The sequence below is a fragment of the Sciurus vulgaris genome (genome assembly GCF_902686455.1).
Source record: "Sciurus vulgaris genome assembly, chromosome: 5".
In the NCBI taxonomy this organism is placed as follows: domain Eukaryota; kingdom Metazoa; phylum Chordata; class Mammalia; order Rodentia; family Sciuridae; genus Sciurus; species Sciurus vulgaris.
In genome coordinates, this window is record NC_136465.1 from 53,680,956 (window position 1) to 53,693,954 (window position 12,999).

Consider the following 12,999-nt stretch of genomic DNA (forward strand, 5'->3'; position numbering starts at 1 on the left):
TTGTTTTATGATTTTTCACTATTATTAACAAATCTGAAATTGTCGTCCATCTACATGTATTTCAGATGTTTAACATTATTTCTAAAGGTATATTTTTGGAGTTAAAGATTATATACATTTAAAAGGTTGAAAACCATTTCTTGGATTCCTTACAGAAAAATTATATCAATTGATAATCACATTTATGGCATAGATATATAACGGGAGTGACAATTCATCTAAGCTTTTGGTAACACTAAAGACATTATGAATTTTTTTTTGTTTTGTTATATTTTTGGGATTCTTTTATTTTTGTTTTTTTCATTACTATAGGTTGAACCCAGGGGTGGGGGATGTACTCTACCACTGAGCTATATTCTCATTTTTTGGGGGGGGGGGAAAGGGTTTCAATAAATTGCCCAAGCTGGCCTCAAACTTGCCATCCTTCTGCTCAAGTCTCCTAAGTAGGCAGGTATTTTGTTGTTTTTTGGGTTTTTTTTTTTTTTTTTTTTTTTTTTTTTTTTTGTGTTACTGAAGATTGAAACCAGGGTCACTTAGTCACTGAGCCACATCCCCACCCCTTTTTAAATATTTTTATTTAGAGACAAGATCTCCTAAGTTTCTTAGTGACTTGCTAAGTTACTGAGTAAGTTGCTGAAGCTGGCTCTGAACACACGCTCTTCCTGCATCAGTCTTCAGAGCTATCGGTATTACAGGCACACACAGTTGCTCCCAGCTGTTATATTTTTAAGATATGACTGGCATGGAATTGTTTGCATTAAAACCCTGTAGTTATTTTAATATTTACTAAACTTATTAAGACAGTTCTTCAAGAAATACACTTCTCTCAGGCATGATGATTAACAATGAAATCAATGCCTGTGGCAGGATATTCAAAAAGCATGAAGCCTATGAAGTAGAAAATAAAAGTTTCCTAATTCCCATCTTCCCATCTAGAAGTGATGACCTGAAAGTTCCTTGCATGGTTTTCCAGACATGCTGCAAATACCACATGGACCATTGTCAATTTGCTAACATTCTATTTTAAGTTAAGCTGTAAGTTTTCAGTTGCACCTAGAGCTTAGGAGACAAGACCAACAGGTGAGTTTTTCACTAAACATTCCTTTTGGTATCAGTTTATGCATCTCTAGCACGTGGTTTAAAAATTTCATAGGAGGGCTGGAGATGTAGCTCAGTGGTAGAATGTTTGGTTATTACACTTTTATGATTTTATGTGTGTGCTTGAAGTAACCATTCCTAACAAAGTAGTAAGATGAATGAATATTTTATTCATTCTTGGAAGTTTTAAATCATGTTGAGAAAGTTCATCTCATCCCAATCTCATTTCTTTTTAAATCTTTCTAGTTTTATTGTTGATACTTGTCTTTAATCCATCTGCATTTATGTTGTATGTCTTTGTTTGTCATTATTTACATTTTGAAATAGAGGTGTTTAAAGCCCAGAAAGGTTAGATGACTGTCCCCAGGATTCACATCTGGTTAGTGTCCAGACCAAACCTCTTATGACTCAAAGTTCAGTGTACTCTCCAACACCTCTTCAGAACAAACAGGGAGGGGGCATAAATGGGGGGGATGGAGCACTGGTTCAAGATGAGAGGAAATATTAAAAGGTTTAAATGCTTTTCTTCCCTCATCCCCTAAATCAGAAAACCCAGAAATGGTATGGGCAGGAATAATAAAATCTTAAACTCTTCTTTCTTTACAAAAATTGAATTTCCTGTTTTATATTTGTTTTTGTAGACTTTTGTCCAAAGTATACTTTTCGAAAAGTTTAAAAAGTAGCTCACACAAATACATAACATGTTTAAAAAATAAAGTTAACTTATTAATGCTGATATCAGCAGGATGATAAAGTTGGTTCAAACAGCACTTGAAAAACAGGTTTATGGAGTTTTGAGAAAATAATGTTGAAATGAATTTGCAGATTAAACACATAAACATGGGGGCCTTGTGGGGTTTGGTTCTAAGGAACAATTGGAGAGTTTTAAATAGCAAAGTCTCATGGTTGATCTTCATTTTAAAGAGCCATTTTGTTACACCCAGAATGCTGGGCAAAAGTAGAAAGGGGATGGCAGATTGGATTAGGGTGGAACCAGGGAAAAGATGGTCAGTTAGGAGACAGATCTCAGAGAGAGAGAGTTGAATCCATTATCAAATGGATCATCTCTGAATGGTGAAGATTACTGTGAAGAGAAGAGGAAAGCAATAAAGAGGCAAAGTTCACTCCCCTACACAGGGCCAAGTATAGAGTAAGAACTTTCTTCAAAATTTTATCTATTACCAAGGGGCTCTGGCAGGAAATTTTTAAAAAGTGTGGCATGAATAAATTTTGCAATACCTTCAAAAATTTCAGTTGGGTTCCCCATTTGGGAAATTATGAAAGATGAAATTTTTGTTTAGAAGTAGGAATCTTTCATGAACAATAAGCATGGAGGAAATAACAAATGTAATTTAGAATTGACCACCTAAAGTGTTTCTAATCCAAATTTCTTGGGAATATATTCTGATATGTGAAAATATATCAGAACACAGGTAAAGATATAGAGGCATTTAATGTATTTTATGGAGAAAGCATAAACTCAAACTTAATTCTTGAATTAATAACATGAACCATGGCAACTATACATGAGTAGGCCCATGTTTCCTCAATAATTTGATTTATTTTTATTTAATTTTATTATTATTATTATTATTATTATTATTATTATTATTATTATTATACTAGGGATCAAACCCAAGGCCTCATAGGTGCTAGACAACATTCTAATACTGGGAGCTACATCCTCAACCTCTCATTGACCATTTTAAATTTTTCATTCTCACTTTTCATTCTCTTTCCCTCTCTAATACCTATAAATTCAGGTTTGGGAATCTATGAACAAAACAATATACTTAGTGATCATTACTCAGGTTGCTCTATCCATCTCACCTTTTATCTTTTCTCTCCACTTCCTGTAGTGAGTGAAATGGTGCCTGCCTCTACTCCTCACTTTAAAAAAAAAAAAAAAGAAATGTCCACTTGGAAACTGTGAATTATAGGCTTATTTGGAAAAGGGTCTTTGGAGATGAGGTCATCTGGATTAGGATGGGCCTTAAATCCAGTGACTAATTGTCTTTACAAGAGAAGACACAGGAAAGGAAAGACAGACACAGAGAAGGACCTATGAAGGTGAGGGCAAACACTGGAGTTCTTCATTCCCAAGCCAGGAAGTACCTAGAGCCCTCAGGAGGAAGCCTTTGGAGCAAGTGTGTGCCTGCCTACACCTTCATTTCAGACTTCTGTTCTCCAGAAATTCTGAGAGAATGAATTTCTGCTGCTTTGGGCCACCCAGATTGTGGTACTTTGTTTGGGTTGCCCTTGAAAAAAAATACACTCCCTGAGCCTCCTGTTGGTTGAAAGTATTGAACACATATTTTCCCATGCTTGATTTCTTCATTCATTGTTAGGATCTCTCAGCCTATCCAGCCCTCCTCATGTTGTCTCAGGTTTCTTTACAGCTTAGTTATCTACCTAGATGAGAAAGTTCAAGTTGCTTCAGTCTTCAAACTTTCAGTTTGCAGAGGATTGTCTGTCCCAGCTCCCACTTCCTCATGCCTATCTATTTCCCCTTTGTCTCTACCCACTTTTCTTGGTTCCTTAATACTGGTGCAAAAATCCATATTTCATCTCTTACCTTCTCTACCATCCCCAAAATATTTTTTTAAACTTGTGACATATTAATTAGTATTAAATATGATCTTATCTCTTTATCTATTAGCATCGTCTCCATTGTACCATTATTGTCTCCAATCCCCATTCAGCATGATCAGACATATCCCAGAGACCACCAAAGATGCCATCATTTTTAAAGGGAAATGTCTGAGCTCTTGCTATGTATTCTTCCTCTGGAAGCCATAGCCTATTGTAGAAAATAATTTTCTGCACTTTGTTCTAGTTAGTTAAAACAAAGTGGGGTCCACAGCTTCCATCAAGTGTTTTGGGTTTCTATAAGAGAATATGTATGCATTTATTTTTCCTGAATGGTTGATCAATCATAATAAAGTACCCAACATCCTTATGGCTACCTATACAAGTCCTTTTCTTCTGCCCCAGTTGTTCATATAAAACGTTTCCTTCCCCTTATTTTTAAACTGCTTTCAAGCCCTTCCCATAGCTTCTCCTAGCCAAGACACCTTTATTTCCACAACTGACCTCATAGGTGTAGCCCTCCGTCTTTCACCTGGACCACTGTGGTAGCTTCCTGTTGTCCTCTGCTCAAGCTAGTATTTGAGTATTAAGGCCAGGTAGGTGAAAGATTCTGAATTAAATGGGTGGGGATCTGGCTTTGAGATTATTTAAACACTCTAAGTAATTTTGGAGTGCAGCCCTGGAATTATTGATGTTAACCACTCCACCCTTAACATCATTTGAGGAACTATTGAAATGTCAGCTACCAAAAAAAAAAAAAAAAGAAGAAGAAGAAGAAAGAGAAAAATTCCAGTTATTTCACGTTAGTCACCAAAATGTATTAAATCCAAATTCCAGAGCCCAATATTCAAGGTCTCTCAGTTCTGCTCCAATCTAGTCTCCTGCTATCATCTTCCATGGTCCCTCCATTCCTGGCAAGCTAAATTTCCTATGCTCTTTGTCTAAGGATAAATATACCCCTAACACAAACACACACACACACACACACACACACACACACACACATACACATGAACTCACTCATACACAAGACACATGATCTGACAAAGGATTTTTGTGGTTAATTTATAGCTATCAGTCAGTAGGCATCAGTTGTCTACCCTGAAAATTTGGAACTTGGAAATGTCTGAGTATTTAGAGAAAATAGTGAGATAAAATATTTGAAAACAAGTCAGTCTCCTCCCACAAAGCCAGAATATTCTCTGATTCATTAACTACTTCAGAGAGAGTTTCAAGTAAGATTTATAGTACAAAACCCAAAGTCCACCTGGAAGAGATGCTGGATGAACCCCTTTGAGGCCAAAGGACATGGAGGAACACCCCTCCTAACCCTTGTTCTAAAGCTAAAAGAAAGCAGGGGACGGCTGTGCTCTGGCTAGAGGTGCTGACTGCTGTTTCCCAGTTTGTGCTCAGTTGCAACAGTGCTGCCTGGGACTCAGTCTCCTGATCTGTGGGGAAACCTGAGGTATATGCTCATGAAAAGTTTCTTCCTCAACCTCTTCCCAGAAAAGGAGATGCTTAAAGTCCCAACACGAATGAAATAAAATTAAAACTGAAACAAAGAATTATACTTTGCGAGACCTGGGAAGTATGACTCTGACAGAGTTAAGACCAGGGAATTTTTCACATGAGTTCAGGAGAAGAACTCTCTAAGGGTAATCCATCAACCAAACCACAACACAGATTCTGTCTGACTTGGAATGTCACGAAAAGTTGATGTTATTGTTTCTCATCTGGCTCCCATCTTTATTTAAAAAAAAAAAAAAAAAAGGAAACAACAAAGAGAGGAACTCTGCAATCGTGGCCCTACCCAGTGTTTACCAACTTCATGATATTTTTCCTCAGCTCATTGTTCATATTTAAGGTCATGTTGGCTAATTATCCTTCCTTTCTGGCAAACTAGGGATGGGAGTATCCTTGAATGTATTCATGTATACAAATGGAGTTCTCTTTTTTCAGTAATACAAATTTTAATTGAAGGAATATGATTCATTTATAACATATCAGACTGGCAAAATAAGCATATTCTTTTTTTTTTTTTTTTTCCCATCCATTTGGTAAATTTTTCTTCAGGTCACACTGTAGGCCAAGCTCTGTTCTAGATGCCTCAGTGCAACAAATAGACAAAACCAATATTCCTGCTTTGTGGAGTTCACATTCTATTAGGGGGTGGGAATTCACAGTAAACAAGACACATTGATTCCTGTGGAAACAAACTTAATTATATCCCCAATAAGATTTTGAGCTCTTAAAAAGGCAGAGTTGACATGCACAGGTCTTACAGCCCTGTAGTAGCATTCAAGTAGCACAAGGAATGGAGGGTTTAACAAGCACTGGTCTAAGGGTCAGGAGAATTCGCTTCTAGTCCTTACACTAAATCTGTCACAGTGTGTTTGTATTCATGCAGCAGATCTTCATTAAATACATGTGAAAACAGAGGATCGGGTGATATTTGTAAGTCACCCAAAGTCATAAGAACTAGTAAGAAAGAACAAGATATAGCAACTGACTGATTCAGATTTTCCCAGGACTTTCCTGGCTTAGCACTGAAAGTCCTGCATCACAGGAATCCGGCCGGGTAGCACAAAGCAAGTTGGTGATCCTAGTGGCAGCATCAGAGAACACAATCCAGTACCCAGGACTGCAAGCTTATTCCACCTAATACCCTGTAGTCATTATTGCCATTGCTAATTTACTTATAGGTCTGTGACTTGATGCTCTACAGAGCATTTAGTTCTTATCTTCATTTAAATGCCTCCAGTAACACTCATAAGTAAACAAGCATCAGAGTAGGTGTTTGATAAAAGCTCTTTGTATTCCAGACCACTTCTTAATCCTAGGTAAGGGGCAAGTTAGGCTGGGGCAGGTTGTTTCTTCAACAAGTGATTATAGTGACTGCAACATATGATCTCTGTATTTTTTTAACTGAGTGGCCCTATCCTTTATCTATAATGCAATAGAACAAATATATCAAGTGCCCTGAATATCAGTTCTACTTTTTCCTGAAAAATGACTTTGGCTTTGTCTCCCTCTAAACTTCAACTAGCCCAAATGTAAAAAGAGGTGTTTTGTATCAGATAGTTTCTAAGTACCAATATCATGCCTCCAGTCATATTTAAGGAGAAAACCAGTATTGATAGGCTTGTTGATAAGACAGAATTACACTATGGATTGGACTACTAAGCAGAATTAAGGAAAAGGTACTTTTTTTTTTTTTTCAAAGTTCCTTCTCAGAAATGCCTGATACCATCTAATCACTTTTATCAGCTCCGAAAGCACCAAATGTTTCCCATGATTTTTCCTTCCACCAGCATGTAAGATTACCTAATTCACATAACATATGTTATCAGTGGTGACCCAGAGCTGCTGAGGAATAAAATGTACCTTGCTGTTATTCTCAGGGCTCTGTATTTGCCCATATAATCCATCCTCTATTTAAATTCGGTGTTTTCCTTGCTAACTACAGTTATTCTTATAATTTTCCTGGCATTGATGACAATTTATTAAAAGAAACTATTAGTACAAAATATTCCATTTGTACTATCCTCAGCTATAGCTGTCACTTCTCTTGTCTAATTACACACTATGATATTTATAGTATCTTCCTCAGGTTAGTGACTTCGTAATGATATTGTTTCTTTCTTAAGGACTACATAAATTTAAGACACAAATAAACCAGAATCTCACTATATCTCCTGCAACCCGGTCCAAGACTCCATCCTTACCAGAGGATTTAGAAGTAAAAAGCCATACTCCTCAGAAATGTGATAGCTTCCTAAAGCCAACTGCCATGCTGTCTCCAAGTTTTCTCTTTGAGGCTCCATATTTTTATTTGAAATATCTTCAATGAAGCTGCCACTGAAGAAACAATTGGGCCACATATATCGCAGACTAAGGTTAAATGAGCCTCAAAGCTGTATTTGGTTGTGTGGTGTTTCAGCAACAGAAGAGAACCTTGCCCTGAGGTTCAGATTGCTCTGAACTTACTTTCAGACAAGGGTAAGTAAACAATTAAAAACTGCTGATTAAAACAAAGAGGAAAATAGCCTACTAAAAGAAAATCCTTTCTTCCCATTCACACATGCAATATGAAAAGATTGGTTTTAATTGAAATTTGAGACAAAAATGTTACACTTTGGAAAAGGGGAAGTGAATTAGACTTTTGGTTACAGCTGATCAAACGGGTATACTGGTGGGAATCTGGTCTATGATGACAACTGGGTCATAATTATTCTCCAAAAGCAGTAACTATTAAAAGTAGAAGTTAGATTCAGTGTTATTTTAGAGACTGGTGGTGAACGGTGAGCAGAATGGGGAGGATTCCAAGAGTGTGGTAGAAGCTTAGAAGAGTTTGGTTATTTATTTTAAACAGCATAATCTAACATGATTGTTTCAACTTATTTTAAGAAATTATACTTGGGCTGGGGAGATAGCTCAGTTGGTAAAGTGCTTGCCTCATAAGCACAAGGCCCTGGGTTCAATCCCCAGCACTGTAAAAAAAAAAAAAAAAAATTATACTTGGATAATGAATGAGTATAACAAATAAGGCAACGGATACCAACAGACTTGAAAATAGCCTGAACCACTATTGATTCAACAATCTAATATTTTTTAAAATATTTTCATTTTTAATAGACACACAGTAATTGTACTCAGTCCTCTCCTTTTGTCAAATAATATTTGAGAACCTATCATTGAGATAAGTGGTTTTAACTTAAAAATAGGTACTGAGTTTGATTTTATAGGTTAGTAAATTGAGGCACATACATGTGAATTGCCCAGTCCAGTATTGCACTGGTAATTATTACTAGAACAAAATAATACCAGAACATTATTCTTTTCACTAAATCGGGCTGCCAGCCTAACTGTCATCTGTGCCTTCACAGAATCATCTTTAACATGGAGCCCAGCATGATGACTTCCAGGACCTAAATTTGCACTGGGGAGATTCTGAAGTTCTGCTCTTTACTCAGTGGACCCTGAACTTTTATCTTGTAATTTATTTGGAAGATAATTCACCTATAAATATCTCTCCATTCCTTTTCCTAAAATAAATTTAAAAGGACAGAAAGTGCTGTGATAGTTCATGTAACACATCCAAGGCAAATTTCAGTTCTAAAGCTTGTGTACCAAAAGCATAATCATATTAGATTATGCTGTTTAAAAGTTGTGTACCTAACATATTAGTGGTGGGTTAGGAGACAACTAAAGGCCATTCTCAATTATTCACTAATCTTCAGTCCAATATCCAACCAAACTTGAAGTTCAATTTCTTATGGCTCCTAAATAGAATTTCTCCATCTTTGTATGTTATCTTCACGATCGTCCCTTCAATCTCAGATGAAAAGATGTCCTAATCTATTTTTATATCAGTCATGTTATTTTCTAGCCATTTTCTATGCACCCTCCCAGTTATTTACCATATCATTATAAAATTATAAAATCATAAAATACTAGAATTTAAAGGGAAATTGTATCCCAGAGTCTGGGGAGGGCCGAGGCAGGAGAATCTCAAGTTCAAAGCCAGCCTCCAGCAAAAGCGAGGTACTAAGCAATTCAGTGAGACCCTGTCTCTAATAAAATACAAAATAAGGTCTGGGATGTGCCTCAGTGGTCATGTCCCTGAGTTCAACCCCCAAAACCCAAGAAAGGGTCCATTGTAGAATAAATGACATGGTTCAACACCCTCATTCATTATATGAATAACCCAAGATTTATGAGAATGTCATCCTGGTAGTTGCCAGCAGAATTGAACTATAATTCCTGAGTTGCTGTCTCTCAGTGTAGGACCCTCCCCACTGCTAAACTTCCTCAAGGAGATGATCTGACAATAAAAGCTCTATTTTATCACTTTTATCTTTGTGAACTTTGACAGGCAGCTTAAAACTTCAAATGACTGTTTTTACATCTGAAGTAAATAGGTAATATTTATTCCAGAGACTTTGCATGATGAACAAATGAGAAATGCAAGGAAAGCTTAACATAATAATAATTCATTTTTCTCATATTCTTTCCCCTCATTCTAAAAATCCTTTTGTATTATTGTGTATTTTGGGTTGTTTTTCCTATTGGGACAACTATATCTTTTCTGTTTGATCAATGACTGTTTTTTTCTTTTCTTCCTTTCTTTTTTCTTTTTTTGTACTAGGGAATGAATCCAGATGCACTTTATCACTGAGCCACATTCTCAGCCCTTTTTATCTTTTATTGTGAGCCAGGGTCTAGCTAAGTTTCTTAGGGCCTTGCTAAGTTGCTGAGTCTGACGTGGGAAGTTGCTATCCTCCTGCCTCAGCCTCCTGAGTTGCTTGGATTACATGGGTGCACACCATACCGCTCATGTTTTTATTTCAGCTCTTAACATCCAGATATTTCTTTACAAAGTTGTTCTTACATATTTCCACCTGATCTTAACATTAAGTCTATTCCAGGCTCTTGATGTACACATTCAGTCTTAACATTTCTTGGCCCCAGACCAATGTTAACCTTTGATCTGTGACTCTCTAAGTTCCTGCAACAAAAACTTTCAAGAGCTCCTCACTGTTGATGGGACGAAGTTCACATTTCAATGAGCTGGCATTCACATTTTCCCAGGATCTGCCTCCTAAGCATCTTTCCAGGTATGCCCAAGACTTATGCTCAAACCTTCAAAAAATTATTTGCTGCTCCTGAACCACCAGCACTTGGCTGCCTATTTTGTCTTTTCATTCATGTATCTCTGATTTCCATGATACTTTGTGTCCATAACTGAACTCAATCTTTTAAGACGTATCTCAACTGCTAATTACTTCCAGAAACTCTTTTTCAGAATTGTTCTCTCACTGAAAAAATTCTATATCTGTTCATTCCCATTTCAAGTTCTACTATGGTTGATTATTACTAATGTATTCTCCTCGTTTTTCCTATTCAATTGTAAGTTCCTTCAAAACAGAACCCATTATCTAACCCGATGTTGTGTTTTCCTGTAGTGGCAAGCTAGTTGTCTGCCACTTGACAAATTTTTGTAGAAGGAATGGTTTCTAAGAGTCTCATTATGAACCTCATATTTCAGAATTTGAGTCTTGGTGGTCAGAATAGAACTTTGCTGTGGTACAAATTGCATGATTTTAGACCCAGACCTAGAAACTTACCCCTGCAGTAAGGAACACAGGGCCACACCTGCATAAAGCATAGCATCTTTCTTATTTACCAAGAGGAAATGTGGCTGTGCTCAGAGACTTCCCCTCTTAACAGTAGGGCTAGGAGTTCAGAGTCCTGGTTTCATAATCAACTTCCCATGAATCACAGTAATATCGATATACAATAAGGGCTTCATCTCTTTGAGACTGGGTATTTGGGTCTTTTGGAAATGGACCAAGGACTATTTAGTAAATGAAAAAAAAAATGTTCCCAATTAAATTTGTAATGCATCATTCATATGTTTACTGATAACAACATCAGATATGCTTAGTTTCAGTTTCTAAATTGAATAAAGTACAAAATCTAAATGGCCAAAAGCAAACAGCCCAAATAGTACCAGTAACACTTAAGTGTTCTTCAACAGATGATTAATTATTTCTTTGTTCCTAAATTCAATGGGGATTCCTAGCCCTTTCCTTGATTAACTTTTATATCTGGTATTGCTGCCTACTTTTTTTTTTTTTTAAACCTCTCTCCTTGACGTTTTTCACTACATGTACTCTTCCTTATTTTATTGCACTTAAAATAATAATAATGGTAAATAGTATCCAATAATCCCCAATTTTTCCCTGTGCTCAGTTCAATGGTAAGTGCTTTCCACAGAGTATTTCATTTAATTCTCACAACAGCCCCTGTGAATTAGGTACTATTACTATTTATATTATTCTGTTGAGGACACTGTGGTTCAGAAAAGTTACGTTACAGCTGAAGGTCATGGTTTTGTAAGTGGTAAACCAGAACTGGAGCACTGATAATCTGATTTAAGATCATGATCCCAGGCACCATGGCTTGCCTTGTTTAGTTTTTCTCTCCTTTTCTTCTGGTTATAGTTGAATATCAGTTACCAACACCTTGCAGACTTGAATTCCCCCTCTGCTTACTCTGTGTCCTCTCCATAGATGATCTTAATTCATTCAATTACTTGGGCCATTTTCTCCAGGTTGGTGACTAGTGTGATTTTTCCAGCTGGACTTTTCCTGATTCACAAACTCAAGTGTCTTCCCATCCTTTGGACATCTTCACTTGGATGCTCTATTATGGGAAGCCATCCATGGCTTGTATGAGAACCAAGTTGTAGTTGAGCCACTAACCAGGAGGACCTGGCCTCGGGAACTTGCAGCTCCTAAAACTGTTCCAGAATGCCTGAGTCTTGTGGTTATCCTGCACTGGTTCATCACTAAAAGTCCAAATACAAGCATTGGATGTGGGAGTGACCTGCTAGAGTCAAAATGACTTGCTTACCTCCACCCCTATTCTGTTTTTCACAGAAAAATCTATTGGTCCCTTTTGATCTGTACCAATATAAATTAAAGCAAGCATGGGCTCCTTCCTTTTTTAGAGCCAGACCCTTCTGGATGGCTCAATTAGGCCCCTGCTCTTAAGATAATTCTGTCTTCGGTCATTATTTCTGATAAATAAATTTCATAGCCAGTCCATCGCTCGGACAGGAAGTCTTTTCCTTGCCCATGTGAGACTCTATAGAGGTTTCTTTTGAAATATCTCAGCTCATCAAACTTTTACTAGATGTCTTCCACTAAGGCAGGGGCAAAGACATAAAATCTGCAGCAATTAGTTGAAGACTTTGAACAGAGATCCCATTGCCTAGTGACAGATCTAAGCTGAAGTTGTCGCTCATGCTCTCAAACAAGAATATCTCTAAGAATCAGTAATATAATTTGAGGTACTTAATAATAAATGAAATCTAAGTCCTCTTGTTCAAAATCACTGAGAATTGTAAGACCCTGATAGAAGAGAATGAAGCAAAGTAGAAGGCCCTTTTGATGTAAGACCCTGTGTTACTGCCCATGGCCGACCGGATAGTCTAAACCTGAGTCATCTCTCCATCAGACTCATATTCAACAGAACACTAGTCTTGTAAATCCAACTGTCTTAATGTCTCTAATATTTCTTTTTTTCCAATCCAAGATCATGCTTTAAGTATCCCTTCCATTTACTACTGGGATATTATAATAACCACCTAGTAATCATATACTGATCTCACTGCTTCAAATCTAATTTGTGATATTTTCTCATCACTTCATACTTACTTGATACCCTCTCCCCCTCATGAATATGCCTTTATTATTATTCTCCTTGTATTCACCCCCTGTGATTTTTCTTTCTAACTACTCCCAG